Raw genomic sequence first — 15346 nt, forward strand, 5'->3', positions numbered from 1 at the left:
ACTTATCTGTGTGGTTATTTTGGGGCTGAGCAGCTGGGAATGGAACAAGCGGCTTCCTTCCAACAGATTGGTGCCCATGTGGCTAACTAAAATCCTCTTAAAATCTGAGAGGGCTTGAAAAGGAATTTTAGACACAGCTTCTTGCTGTTTGCTGGTGTGCTGCAGCTTCCTTAAGAGAGGTTTTCCTGATTCAGCTGTAGCAGAAAAAAAAGTCATGGTTTTGAAATGCTGCTAGCTTTCTGGGTTGTGCTGAAGGCACAGTCTCTGACTCTTTCTAGAGGTATGGCTACGGAGCACTTGAATGGGGTTTGTGGGCTTGGATGCTTGTATGCCCACTTGAGAAAGTATCTGAGACCATTCCTTTAGCTCAGTGCCCCTCCCTCCCGGCCTGGGCAGGCGGCAGGATCAGGACTGCTAGGAGTACACTGGCAGAAGAACATGTTGGTTTTCTGCTGCCATACACAGAGATATTTCCAGGCCGTGCTATGCTCTGCATATCATATTTAGCTATGATATAAAATCAGATAAAAAGTGTTTATGTGCTTCCTGCTCATTCTCAGAGTTAAAGTGCTGAGCATGGCTACTACCTGGTGGTCCCAGATCTGGCAATAATGGTGCCTTTACCATTTTGAAAGTGGAAAGAGGAGGACCCAGCATCCAACAACAGCTTGGCTGCAACCAAGCTGTTTACCATTTTAAAAGCTCTTCAAGACAGGAAATAATTTCAGATACACAATAGTATAGATTCAGACATAAAAGACCTCTAAATGAGTCACAGTGTTGGATAAATGTATATAGGCTTGGGAGAGAAAAGGAAAAAATATAGACAGTTATAAAAAGAAGTAAATGGCTTAAAAATAAAGGTAAGGTCTTTAAAGAGACAGAGTACAGACAGTCATATATTAAAAAGACTAAACAAAGAAAAAAAACATGTAAAGATGGAAAATTCACAGAGTCTGGATTATTATAGTATTGTCTTTTTTGTTGTTGTTGTTTAATTTTTTTGACCACTAAGGAGCTAAGTACAAAGAGATATTTCACTAATGGGCTGCTAAGCTAAACAGGCATGTATATTACACAGGTATCTTGAATTTAGAATTTGGGTCTAAGAGCTGGAGAAATAGCTCAGTGGTTACGAGCACTGGCTGCCCTTCCCAAGGTCAAAATTAGAATTTGGGTCTAAGGTTATGTTTCTTTGGAAAAGAGGTTCTTCTTTTGTTTCCACAGAGGATGAGAAACTGTGGATTCATTCCAGTCTTGGTCCATTAAACCACTTAATTCTAAATATTTATGCTTATACCCATAGATTTGTGTTACTTGAAAACTTTGTCAGAGATGCTTATTTTTTTTTTTTCAGAATGCAGTGTAAATGGAAACATATGTAACTGGTGTTGGTGCTGAGAATGCTACCAGGAATTCTCATCCCTACATAAAATATCTTTAGTCAATGCAAAGGAAACATTTTGGAACAGGAGGAAGAAAGAATGTAAGAGCTGGAGGATATAGAGTACTATTGTGAAAGACTCTCTTCTGCACATGGTTATTGTAGTCATTAAATGCTCAGAAGCTGAGGTTTCTTACATAAGGCAAGATGAGCTCTCTCGGCCCCAACTTTTTGCGGTGGAGCTATGAGCGATTGTCATCGTTTTGGAGACAGAATCATTCTTTGAAGAATGGTCCACTAGAAGTTTGTCCATGCTCCCCTGGATGACTGTATGCTTCTCCACTTAATGGGTCCACTAATTACATTTAAGAAGATGCTTTGAATTTTGGGAGAGGACCATGTTTCTTGACATCTTGAAATACTTGGAGAGAGGAACTGGCAGTATATACAATCATATTTCATTGCCTACATGTGTGGAATTCTCTGCCATGTTCTTGGTTAGGGATGATCAACATAATAAAAATGTTAATCCTACCAAAAGCAATCTATCAATTTAAGGCAATCCCCATCAAAATCACAACACAATAAATTACAGACATTGAAAGAACAATACTCAACTTTATATGGAAAAGCAAAAAAAACAAAACAAAACAACAACAACAACAAAAAAAAAACAACAACAGGATAGCCAAAACAATCCTCTACAATAAAGGAACCTCTGGATGCATCACCATCCCTGATATCAAGCACTCTTATAAAGCAACAGTAATGAAAACAACTTAGTATTGGCATAAAAACAGACAGGTTGACCAATGGAATTAAATCAAAAACCCAGATATTAATCCACACACTATGAACACGTGATTTTTGACAAAGAAGTTAAAATTATACATTGTAAAAAAGGAAAAATGTCTTTGACAAATGGTGCTGGCATAACTGGATGTCAACATGTAGAAAAGAAAATAGATCCATATCTACTCTCAAGAACAATTTTAATAAAGAAAATTTAATATAAAATATTTCTCACTCAAGAGCATTCTCAGTATACTAGAGAACCAAAGTATCTAAAGTTTGCAATGAGTATAAAAGGTTGTTTTAATTTTTATTAGTAACACTATATATATATATATATATATATATATATATAAAATAAGTATAACTGTGGCTGTAAATAAACATCTTACAGATATTTTAGTGTGCCAACATGTGATACAGTTACAGTTCAGAATGCATATCAGAATTGTTCACAATTCACACTGAATTGAAAAAATATGGCATGTACATGATTAAAATAATCTGAATTTAAGGGGTATATTCAGGTTATTTATTTAGCATGAATTACTCTTGTTAGAAAATCATTATTATTTTAGTATGTTGTTCCATGGCATTTAACAAATGAATACTGTTGGAATAAAATTGTTTTCTGTATCTTTCAAGTATAGAAAAACTTAATTCTGCTACCTTAAAGAATTTAACATATATTTCAAGGTCTTAAACTATTCAAATATTTGAGATAATAATAGATGTCTTTGTGGCGATAATACTTCTAACATGACAGAAAAACCTGAACAGGCAGCTAACAAACATTAACATGTTTTATTTATTCTACCATTTTTGTTGTATTTTTCTATATTCAAAGAATAGAAGCTATATATATTATTTTGACCTTATTTTTCTAATTGGTTTTATCACTGAATTTCAATCCATCTTTTGAAAAATAAGAGATGTGTTATATTTTATTATGATGTACATTATTATGGAAATTATAATTTAAATAATATTTGAAATGTCAGAGGTCACATTTAAATTTTTAATTACAAATAAGCAATAGTATTTCAATGAAATAACTCCCAAGATTTAATTTTGTAAAATTATTTATTATATATTATTAACTATATCAAGTATTTAAATATAAAGAATTAGCAAGCACAGTCATGACCACTGTTTCATAAATTATAGTTTATAATTTTATGGAAATAATAGACAATAATTTGAATAACAATTTGAGACCTTGAAACTCAGATAATTGAGAAAATCAGCATTATGTTTTTGAATGTCAACCATTTCATTTTAATTAAGGTAAGAAAATAAATACCAAAAAATGTCCAATGCTTATTAATGTGCAGTTTATTACTTTTGTTTTATTCTTTTCTAGTTTTTCTATTTCCTTTTTATTATCTTGAAGAAAGCCAGGGTAAAGTAAAAATAATAAAGTTGCCATGTTACAAAGGATGAGTAAAAGGCTTGTGGATTGTGTCTAGTTAGATTATTTTTTTGATATTAGAGAAATTTTTAAATGAATTTTACAAAAATATGTCCTTTAGAAGCTTGACAAATACATTTAGGCTATTCTTCATGTTGCTCTAGATATTTAAGAATGAATTTTAATAGATTTCTTGTAAGAAAGGGTCAATTTTTAAAATTTTTCAGAAATAATTTAAAATGTCCTAAATTATCAAAATATTCAATCTCCAGAATTACATTGAGCCTGTTACATATCAAGACTATAACTAATGTACGTACAAATTATTTTAACAAAATTTCAACCCTTCCTCATTTAGTGAAATGTGTTAAATATTTATAGTGATTTTTTTTGGACATTATATATTTACTTTGTTATTTATGAAATAACTTTTTAATCTCTTCATAGAGTTTCTCATTTCTTTGTTTCTCAGTGTATATATAGCTGGATTTAGAAGAGGTGCAAAAACAGAGTAAAACACAGCAAGGAATTTGTCTAACCAGGTGATATTGAGTGGCCACACATAGATGAAGATGCAGGGAACAAAAAAGATCATCACCACTGTGATGTGGGCACTGCACGTGGACAGAGTCTTAGATGCACCAGAGTTAGAACTCTGCTGAACAGTGATGAGAATATATGTGTAGGATATAAGCAGCAGAATGAAACAGGTTACAATCACAACTCCACAGTCAGCATTTACTAAAGTGTCCAAGTCATTGGAATCCGTGCATGCTAGATTGATCACCAGTGGTATATCACAGAAGAAGCTATCAATTTCCATGGGACCACAGAGAGGCAGCTGCAAAACTGCCACAAGCTGACTCAGGGCGTGCACAAAGCCAATGGTCCAGGAAGTCAACACCAACCCAATACATCTTTTCAGGTTCATAATGGTGAAGTAGTGGAGTGGTTTACAGATGGCCACATAACGGTCATAAGCCATTACCACCAACAGTACCATCTCTCCTGCACCGATGCAATGGGCAAAGAAGACCTGGGACATGCAGCCTGCAAAGGAGATGGTCTTGTTTTCTCTCAGAACGTCTGCTATCATTTTAGGAGTTGTGACTGAGGAAAGCCACATATCAACAAAGGACAGGTTGGCCAAAAAGAAGTACATTGGGGAATGGAGATTGCGATCCGTGGTGATAAGGACAACGATGACAATATTTCCCAACACAATGAGCAGATAAAACATCAAAAATATTATGAAGAGTAAGACCTAAATATCTTCTGAATGGGAAAGTCCTAAAAGCACAAATTCTGATACCATGGACTGATTCCTTCCTTCCATTATACTTAGGGTGTGTTTAGAAACAACCTGAAGACAAAGAAAGATCAATTAGATAGATAAGCAAAATAACTTAGTCAAATCTAGGACTTTGCATTGAACATTAACATATATCCACGAAACAGAAAGTCTAAATGTAAAGAGAAGACTTTACTAATTTTGAGAAACATTGCTACCCAAGTGAAAGATAATGAGCCAAATCCAGCAAGGGGAGCTGGGATATGACTGTTACAAACATATTTTATCAGGAAAGTTCTGTTCAGGAGTGCAGTGGGGAAGTATTACAGCAATTTGAAAGCCTCAAAATGTCCATGGTTTCATCAGGAAGGGACTTTCTGTCCATAGATGTAGTAAAAAAATGGTCTGAGTATGTCACCAGCAAGTATAGAACTTCATAATAGAAATGAGGTTTATACCTTGGGCCTGATAGGAATTACATTAAATTTCAGTAGAAAAGTTCTGGTAAAATCTTACCAATTATATTCACCTCTCCATTTTTTATGAAGACTCAGAAGGGTGACAGTGTGATGAAAACAAAGAACATTTTATTTATTTTTTTTTTATTTTTTTTTCCTTGCTGATTTTTTTTATTAATTAATTAATTTAATTATTAAAGATTTCTGCCTCTTCCCCACCACCACCTCCCGTTCCCTCCCCCTCCCCCAATCAAGTCTTCCTTCCTCCTCAGCCCAAAGAGCAAGCAGGTTTCTCTGCCCTGTGGGAGGTCCAAGGACCACCCACCTCCATCCAGGTCTATTAAGGTGAGCATCCAAACTACCTGGGCTCCCACAAAGCCATTACATGCAATAGGATCAAGAACCCATTGCCATTGTTCTTCAGTTCTCAGTAGTCCTCATTGTCCATTATGTTCAGCGAGACCGGTTTTGTCCCATGCTTTTTCAGTCCCCGGAACAAAGAACATTTTAAAGACACTGGGAAACACATCCCTTTGCTATAAAAACAGGACAATAGAGGAGAGTCTGGTGTGTTACAAATAAAGATATGTGCCTTTTCAAGAATACCTATTTTCTAAGGAAAAGATACAGATATTATACCAAGCAGGTCTTTGTTCCATGAAAATTTTGATAATCTGAATTTTTCCTCCAAATTTAGTTTCTTACTATACTAAAAAATTCCAGCATGTTTTTAAAACAAGTTCTGTATCTTCTAGATATAAATTACATGGATAATAAATATTTAATATTTCATGTGCTTAAAATCAAAATTTTCTGCAAGATGACAATACATATTTTTAGAAAACAATTTGTCAATATAAAAGTTTTAAGATGAAGCTTCATAATATTATTTAGAATCAACAAGGAATGGTCATATTACTCTATCAATATTAACAAGTTTATTACAATTACTTGACCAAACATGATTTTAAGTAAGTCAGATCTGACTGACTTCTTATTAGCAGTTGGTATTATGCATGGCTTGGTACTAAAAGTATTTCCATATCTTTACTTAAAAAATTAACACACTTAATCAAACACTGTGTTGTGAAACTTTAAAAGAAAAGACACAGAAAGTCATAGGTTTTTCAATTTTTCATAGTAAATTGATTCATGGGCATTTTCTTCTTTCTGTATACTTTTATGTACATCCTAAAACAATAGTATTTCATGTGTGTAAGATAGAAATTTGTACCCAAATTACCACAGACATTCTTAGGAATTAACTGAACAATAAAATAGTAATAGTTTTAAAATTAAGTTTTCTATGACTCAAGGTTGGAACTGTTTTTTTTTTTTGTTCCCAAGGAGGGTGCGTGCAGAACAAGGCATGCAACAGAAGCACAGGGTGGCCTGCCATGGCATGGCAATCAGGTGCTGCCAGGCCATTGGTGCTGCCAGGCTGGTTATCATCACAATGACCACTGCTAAGTAAATTTTATATGATTCTTAGAAGTTGTCTCCTTTTGACATCCTTTATTGTATATCTTAAAAACATCGTATTGTTTTAGCCAAGGATTTTAATATCCAGTTTAAGTCTTTAAAATTGCATGTGTGAATATATATAAAATACTTGATACTTATATTCTTATATTTCTTCTAATTTGACATACACTTTCTGAGTAACTGAGATATGGAGATGCAAAGGACATTTTCCAATGGTGACTCTTTTCCAGAATTTTAACAACTATTTCTTGCTTCCTTTTAGTTTTCTTAGGAGTGAAATACATTTTTAGAGGGCCTAGATTCTATAGAATCTTCTATTGTTTGATTTGTAATTCTTGTCTGTAACAGGTGGCAATGCTAATAGAAAATGCTAGCTTTGACTTTTAAATGAGTACATTTAAAAATTATTGAATGTAAACACACCAAATTATCCTTTTAGAAACATTTAAACCAAGTATTCTTTTCTCAGATTAAAGATTTTTCTATGCAGTTCATTTTAAGTTCTAAACTTTGCAATAATGTATTTGTATTTTTGTATTTGTGTATAAAGTTTAATATATATACATACATATGTTAATATTTAACTTATACTGTAATAACACTTTAATATAGATGTAGATCCTGCTGGCTGAGAATTATACTGCAGTTACTCCTAATTTCTTGTTTGCTACCAGATGAATTTAATATTATTTCTGAAATGAATAGGAGTCATCTCACTTGACATGCTATTACACTGACTCCTATTTCTGAGCTGAAAATTATCTACAGTGAACTCTATGATTAAAGAATACTGTACTTGATTAAGAAACAGGAAATTATTGTGCAATGTTAGCTGGACGCTGCTCATATTTATAACTACATAGGAATGATCTTTTGATGCAGACACTAGAACAGTTTTGTGGGTGTGCCTTTTGGTGGTATATGCCCTGATGGTCATCCGCTAAATAGCTGTTGGATAAGAAAAGGTAGAGAAAACCAATTACTTGGGTACAAAAAATGAAAGGAGACAAAGAAATATTCCTCAAGTCTTTACATAATGGGCATTGGTGGAAGAGATACCTAAAAATATCTTAGGGATTATCTTGAGAAGAATGTTGGAGAAATGAATTGGCTTATCAAACTCACGATTTTTTCTTGGGTTATATTTTCTTCCATCTGATGTGCATATGGGAAGATATCAGTTTCATACAGAGAGTTTACTAAATGTATTTCCTCTTATCTTGACCTATATTCACTCCTGGAGTTTCCCCATGGGTGAATTCACCTGCTCTGTGGAACAAAATGAGAACCCTGGTAATAATTATTTGGACATCTCTCAGGGACTTCTCTTCTCTGAGAAGAGAAGTGATATATATTGTAAAATTTCTGTTTACAAGTTCTAAGCATCTATGAAATTATAGAGAAATTTTATTAATTATCCTAGAATTGACATAATTAGTCTATATTTCAAACTGCTTTACTCGACCAATAAGAAGTTTTATTATTTATGTCATCAAAGTAAAAAAAGTTGCTTTATATTTACAAGAGGTGATGTGTTATAAGATATGCTAGAACAAAATTAATGCTGTGAATGTAATTTTCTTATGCATTAGAAGGCAATGGCAAATTGGCCCTTGATTAGTCAATTGGTCACTCATTGGTGTATTTCAGTCTGACCTCTGACTGCATATAATGATGGCAGGTATAATTGGGTGTCAAAATATCAAAACCTCATTAGGTTTCTAAATTTTAATTTTTAAACATTATTTTGTAGATGTTCATGGTATGTTTCTGAAAGTAAGTGAATAATTTTCTAGATTTGGTTCTCTCCATCCACCTTTACAAGTCTCCTGGAATGGAACTCAGGTTGCCAGACTTGAATAGCAATTCCTCTTATCCTATGATCTATTTATATCATACCCATCTTACCTTGTTTTCTTTTCAAAAGGACATGGGTAAACATTTCACATATATTTGTTTTGATCTTACATTTTAAGTACTCTACAATAATACAATACGTAAAAGTTACATTTAAATGTGTAACTTATGAAAAGCTGATATTGACATCAACCTTGACTAGATCATCAATGTGAACTATAAATCTCTGAAGAAAAAGATTAAAAATGATCCCAGAAAATGGAAATACAACTAATGCTCATGGGTTGGTATAATTAATATTGTGAAAATGTCATTTACCAAAAGCTAATGAAGATTCAATGGAACCTCTATCAAAATTTACATTTTATTGATCACAGAACTTGAAAGAAAAATTATCCTAAAATTTATTTCAACCACAAATACCCTGGATAGACCAAGTAATTCTGAACAAAATCATGGGTGCTGGAGGGATTATCTTTATAGATCTCAAGCTATATTATAGACTCATAGTAATAACAGCATGTTACTGGCAAAGAAGTAACGGTATAACAATGGAGTAAAACAGAAAACCAGGCATAACTATTTGCCACTATGGTCATATAATATTTGACAACGATGCCAAAATCACACACTGAGAAAAGACAGAATTTTTAACAAAATTTTCCAAGAAATCCAGATATCTACTTAGAGAAGAATGAAATTACAACTATATCTATCACTATACACAACAATGAACTCCAAATTGATCATACTTAAGCATGAAAACTGAAACAGGAAAGACCACTGACAGTATCCTATGTGATAAAGTTTTAGGAAAGGATTTTTGAATATGATTCCATTTGTTCAGAAATTAAGGCCTATACTGCCTACACTGGCACCACCTCTAGACATAGTTCCATGTGTAGTTGAAGCATGCCAAGAGAATTAGAATTAGTCTATTCCAAGAATGAACACCTAATTAGTCATAGGAACTACTGGAGGAAAAGTACACTGGAAGTAATGAGGAAGGAATGGTAGTGGGATGCTATGGAGATTTGCATTGATACGGATCTTGGTTTATTGATACAAATTTAAAGTCTGATGTAGGAGTCCCTTTTGTTTGCTATGATTACCATTAATGAATAAAGAAACTGCCTTGGCCTGTTGTTAGGATAGAACTTAGGTAGGCAGGGAGGACTGGACTGAATCCTGGGAAAAAGAAGGGCACAGTAAGAGAGATTCTATTATCTGTCACAGAGATAGACATGCTGAAACTTTACTGGTAGGCCATGACCTTGTGGAGATATACAGATGAATAGACATGCGTTAAATTTATATAAAAGTTAGCCAAGAAGAAGCTAGAACTAATGGGCCAAGCAGTGATTTAATTAATACAGTTTCTGTGTAATTATTTTGGTTCTGGGTAGTGGGGACAAACAAGCCAGTCCTCCTCCTACAAATGGTGCCCACATGGCCAACTAAATCCACATAAAACCTGAGAGGGCTTGAAAAAGAATTCTAGACAGAAAAAAAATTACAGAGTTTAACACAACTTCTTGCTGTTTGTTGGCGGCTTGTTGCAGCTCCTTTAAGAGAGATTTTTCTGATTCAGTGATAACAGGAAAAAAGCTGTGGCCACTTTAAAATGCCAGCTTTCTGAGCTATATTGACAGCACAAACTCTGACTTTTTCAGGAGATGGAGTATTTGAATGGGTTTTGTTAGCAGACTGCTGCAGCTTGTTTAATGGCAGCATGGACTTGCTATGTGCCTAGAGATGTTACACTGTGCATGTCTCTCAGAGGCAATGAGCAGCTCTGCTATGCTGGACTGTGCTGAGAGAGCAAGCAGTACTGTATATATTATAGTAATGACACCACTTAAGTTTTAGACTTGGCAGGGCAAGCATGAAGTATCGTATTTAACCTAGTAATGCTGCAGCTTAGATTCTTAAGCACTTAAACTTTTAAGAAGCACTTCTGGTCAGAAAATAATTACAGATATGCAATAAAGGCAACTTCAAATGGAAAAGAACTCTAAATAAATCACAGTTTTGGAATAATGTACATAGGCTTAGGAGAGAGAAGAAGAAGAGTATAGAGAGTTGGAAAAGAAGTCAACCATTTAAAAAAGTATTTAAAGAGACAGAGTACAGATAGTCATAGAATAAAAGGAGTAAAGTAAAATAAGCCATGTAAAAATGGAAAATTCACAGAGTCTGAATTCTGTGTATTATTGTATATCTCTGAATTTTTTGACTGTGAAGGAGCTAAGTACAGAGAGATATTTCATTGTATGGGCTGCTAGACTAAACCAGCAGGTATATTATTTTAAAGGCATCTTTACTTCAAAATTTGAGTCTAAGGATATGTTGCTTTGGAAAAGAGGTTCTTATTTTCTTTCCACAGATGACGAGAACCTATGAATTTCTTCCATACTATTATGGTATGATGGAAAAATGTGCCCTGAAAGGTTGCTGTGAATACTCCCACAAAGAAAATACTTCACCCAATAAACAGCAGGAAGCAGTTTGGAGAGAAATAACTATGCACATATTCCTAAATATTGTTTATAAATGTTTATTTACATTAAAAGGGGGATATGATATAGATTTGCATTGGTATGGATCTTGGTTTCTTGATAGAAATTTAAGGTAAAATTTGTTATACTGTATATATCATTGATTATGATATTGTGTTTGGGTAGTTCATTTAAAAATTAACATATAATTAAGAAATAAAGCTTAATAGTTAGTTATCTATAATAGTCAAGATTGTAGTCATGTTAGTTAGGTTTTCTAGATATATAGAAATATATTTCAGTTAGATAGTTATCCTTCAAATCTTTTAGAGACCTTCAGAATATGGAATTTAAAATGTTTTAATAACTAAGGACTTTTCATGACAATGAGACACATCTGCTCCTGGCAGCACCAAGCTACTTTAAGAGGAAGATGGGCATCGAAGAGGCTCCTAATGGAGTTTGCTAGACATTTGGGCAAGAACTGCTCTTTCCTGGACTGCTTAACTAAACATGCAGAACCGACAGAGAAATGACTGCTGAACTTGTAGGTGAAATGGTCCTTTGGGGATCCCGTTACATGAAAGAGTCTGTTAGACATTCTTCAGGACACAGAAAAATATGATAGACAAACTGCAAGTATAGAAAGAATTGTTTTTGAAATTTCCTGTTTTGTGGAAAAGTCTGCTGGATACTATAGGCCAGTAGGCTGAAGATGGATGCCTCAATAGTACAGAAGAACTTTTGGTGACTGTCCAAGCAACAAGATGCCTCTGTCAGTTCTAGAATTTTGGAAGTTGCTTACAATGCACTTCCTGTTTACCTTAGAAATATTATATACTTCTGAACTCTTTGATGGAGTTGAAGAATTTATAGTTATATTTCTTCTTAGTTATGATAAAAGATAAAGTATATATAAATATTGTAACTGTAATTCTTGCTTGATACCTGTTATATATAATTTTACTATGTTAAAACCTTCTTCTTTATTTAAACAGAAAAGGGGAGGTGATGTAGGATTCCCATCTGTGCTGTGCTTACTATTAAGGAATAAAGAAACTACCTTGGGGGTTGGAGAGATGGCTCAGTGGTTAAGAGCATTTTCTGCTCTTCCAAAGGTCCTGAGTTCAATTTCCGGCAACCACATGGTGGCTCACAACCATCTGTAATGAGGTCTGGTGCCCTCTTCTGGCCTGCAGACATACACACAGACAGAATATTGTATACATAATAAATAAATAAATAAATATTTAAAAAAAAGAATTAAAAAAAAAAGAAACTGCCTCAGCCTGCTGATAGAGTAGAGCTTAAGTAGGTGGGGAGGACTGGACTGAATGCTGGAAGAAAGAAGGGTGGAGTAAAAGAGATGCCATGATCCACTGCTGGAGATGGATGTGCTGAAACTTTACTGGTAGGCCATGACCTTGTGATAATATACAGATTAATAGAAAAGGGCTAAATTAATACAAGAGTTAGCCAATTGGAAGTCAGAGCTAATGGGCCAAACAGTAATTTAGTTAATACAGTTTCTGTGTAATTATTTTCTTTCTGGGTGGCTGGGACAAACAAGTGGGCCCTTCTCCTACAAAGGTCAATTTTGTTACATGTATATATTCTGCTCTTGATTAAGGTATTGTGTTTGTGCAGTTCATTTAGAAACGTAATGTATAATTAAGAAGTATAGGTTCATAGATAGTCATCTATAATATCTATAATAGTCAAGCTTGTAGTCATGTTAGTTAGGTTCATATATATATATATATATGTATATATCTTTCAGTAAGATAGACAATCTTCAAATTTTTTAAAGACTATAGAATATAGCATTTAAAATGTTTTAAGAACTTAGGACTTTTCATGACAATGAGACATATACTCCTGGAAGTACTAATCTACTTCAAGAGGATGATAGACATTGAAGAGGCTCCTTATAGAGTTGGTTAGCCATTTGGTAAAGAAACTGCTCTTGCCTGGACTGCTTGATGTTATGTTGTATGAACTAGACATACAGGACTCACAGAGAAGCTGCCTAAAGAAGGTGAGACAGTCCTTCAGGATTCCTGCTTCATAAAAGAGTCTGTCAGACATTTTGCAGGACACAGAAGAAAGCAACTGTTGAACTTTTCCATTACACAACAGATCTTCAAATTTTCTGCTTCATGGAAAAGTCTGCTATGGGGCTGTGGGCTGAAGATTGGATGCCCCAACATTACAGAAGAACTTTAGGTGACTGTCTAGGCAGCAAGATGTCTCTGTTAATTACAGAGTTTTGGAAGTTGTTTACAATGCACTTCCTGTTTACTTAGGTAATATTATATCCTTCTGGAGTCTTTGATGGAGTTGAAAAATAGATAGTTATAGATTTTCTTAGTTATGATATGAGAAAAGCAGATATAAATATTGTGACTGTAATTCTTGCTTGATGCCTATCTTGTTATATGTAATTTTGCTATGTTAAAGTTAAAACCTTACTTTTATTTAAACATAAAAGGGGAAATGGTGTGAGAAGTTCTTCTGTCCATGTGTTCTTTTCATGGTTAATGAATAAAGAAACTGTCTTGGGCCTGGGCAGGGAAGAATAGAGATAGGTAGAGAAAACTAAACTGAATGCTGGGAAGAAGAAGAAAGAGACAGGAGAAGCCATGTAACCCTGCCAGAGACAGATGCCAGATGGAACGGTTCCCGGTAAGCCACAGCCACATGGTGATACACAGATTAATAAAAATGGGTTAAAATAATATGTGAGAGCCAGCCAATAATAAGCTAGAGCTAATAGGTCAAGCAGTAATTTAACTAATATAGTTTCTGTGTGATTATTTTGGATCAGACCAGCCAGGAACAAACAAGTGGCCTCCTATTACAGTAGGGAAAATAATGTAACTGTATCTTAATAAAACAATTGTTAAAAAAAGAATCAAAAAATTATAAACAACAAGAAATACCTTCCAAAATGTACAATGAGTTACATTGTACATTTTGGAAGGATGATTTTTTTCTAGATTCATCTATTTACTACAGTATTTCATGATTTTCTTATTTTTAATGCCTGAGTAATTATTCCATTGGGTAATTATGCCATATTACTCATTCATCTTTGAGGGACATCTTGGCTGTTTCTAGTTTCTGGATTTTATGGAGAGATAAGCAATGAGCATGGTTGAGCAAGTGTCTCTGTGGTAAGAGGAAGTGTCTTTTGAGTACATGCTTAAGAGTAATATAGCTGGATCTTGATGTTTATTGATTCCTGTGTTCCCAAGCAACTATCCCACTGATTTTCGTTGTGGTTGTATAAGTTTACACTTCTACCAGCAATAGATGAGTGCTCACTTTATATCACATCCTATCAGTATGAGCTGATGTGTGTAAGATGAAATCTCTAAGTGGTTTTGATTTATATTTCTCTGATGACTAAATACATTCAACATGTCTTTAAGTGTTTCTCAGTAATTTGAGTACCCTCCTTTGAAAATTCTATTTAGGGATTTTCAATGTTGGCACAAAGTTGTGAAAGTAGCCAACCAAGGTTTGGTTTGGCATGAAGTCTGCACTATGAGAAACCTGAAACCAAATACTACTATTCAAAACAGTAACAACAATAATAACAATGCAAAAATCTCTAAAATTAGCAATAAAATGACTCCTTATGACATTTTGCTATACTCATAGATCAGTGCCTTACTCAGGCATCATCAGAAAAACGTCTTTATGCTGCAAATGGAAACAAATACAAAGGCTCACAACCAGACAATATGCAGAGGGTGAGAGGAACAGGAGGGAGAAAGAATGTAACAGCCAGAGGGAATGGAAGACACCAAGAAAAGAAAGTCTTCTAAAGACAGTTGGATCAATACACATATGAACTTGCAGAGACTGAGGCAACATATTTGGGGGCAGCAGCAAAAGAGATTGCAAGAGTTGAAAGAAGTAGATACATAATCCCCACCCTAACTCAGAAGAAATCGCTAAATTATATCCACTTGCAAATGAAAATTCAATTTTTTCAAGGGAGTCTTACTGAGGAAAAGAAATCTCTCTTTAGGATAGGTCACATACCCAGTAGTAAATGGCCAATGGAAAATGAACTGAAAAACACCATTTTTAAATGTCATGCCAGGGATTTTTAGCTTTTTAAATTTTTTTTTAAATTTAGTATTATTTTTTATCTTATTT

At 34.0% G+C, this 15346-nt stretch overlaps 1 pseudogene; it reads right to left on the reverse strand.

The window, feature by feature from the left end:
• Nucleotides 1–3984: 3984 nt before the first annotated feature.
• LOC130881738 (olfactory receptor 4K3-like) lies at nucleotides 3985–4926 on the reverse strand (annotated as a pseudogene).
• Between the last annotated feature and the right edge of the window lie 10420 nt (nucleotides 4927–15346).

This window comes from Chionomys nivalis, chromosome 9 (genome assembly GCF_950005125.1).
Source record: "Chionomys nivalis chromosome 9, mChiNiv1.1, whole genome shotgun sequence".
Classification (NCBI taxonomy): domain Eukaryota; kingdom Metazoa; phylum Chordata; class Mammalia; order Rodentia; family Cricetidae; genus Chionomys; species Chionomys nivalis.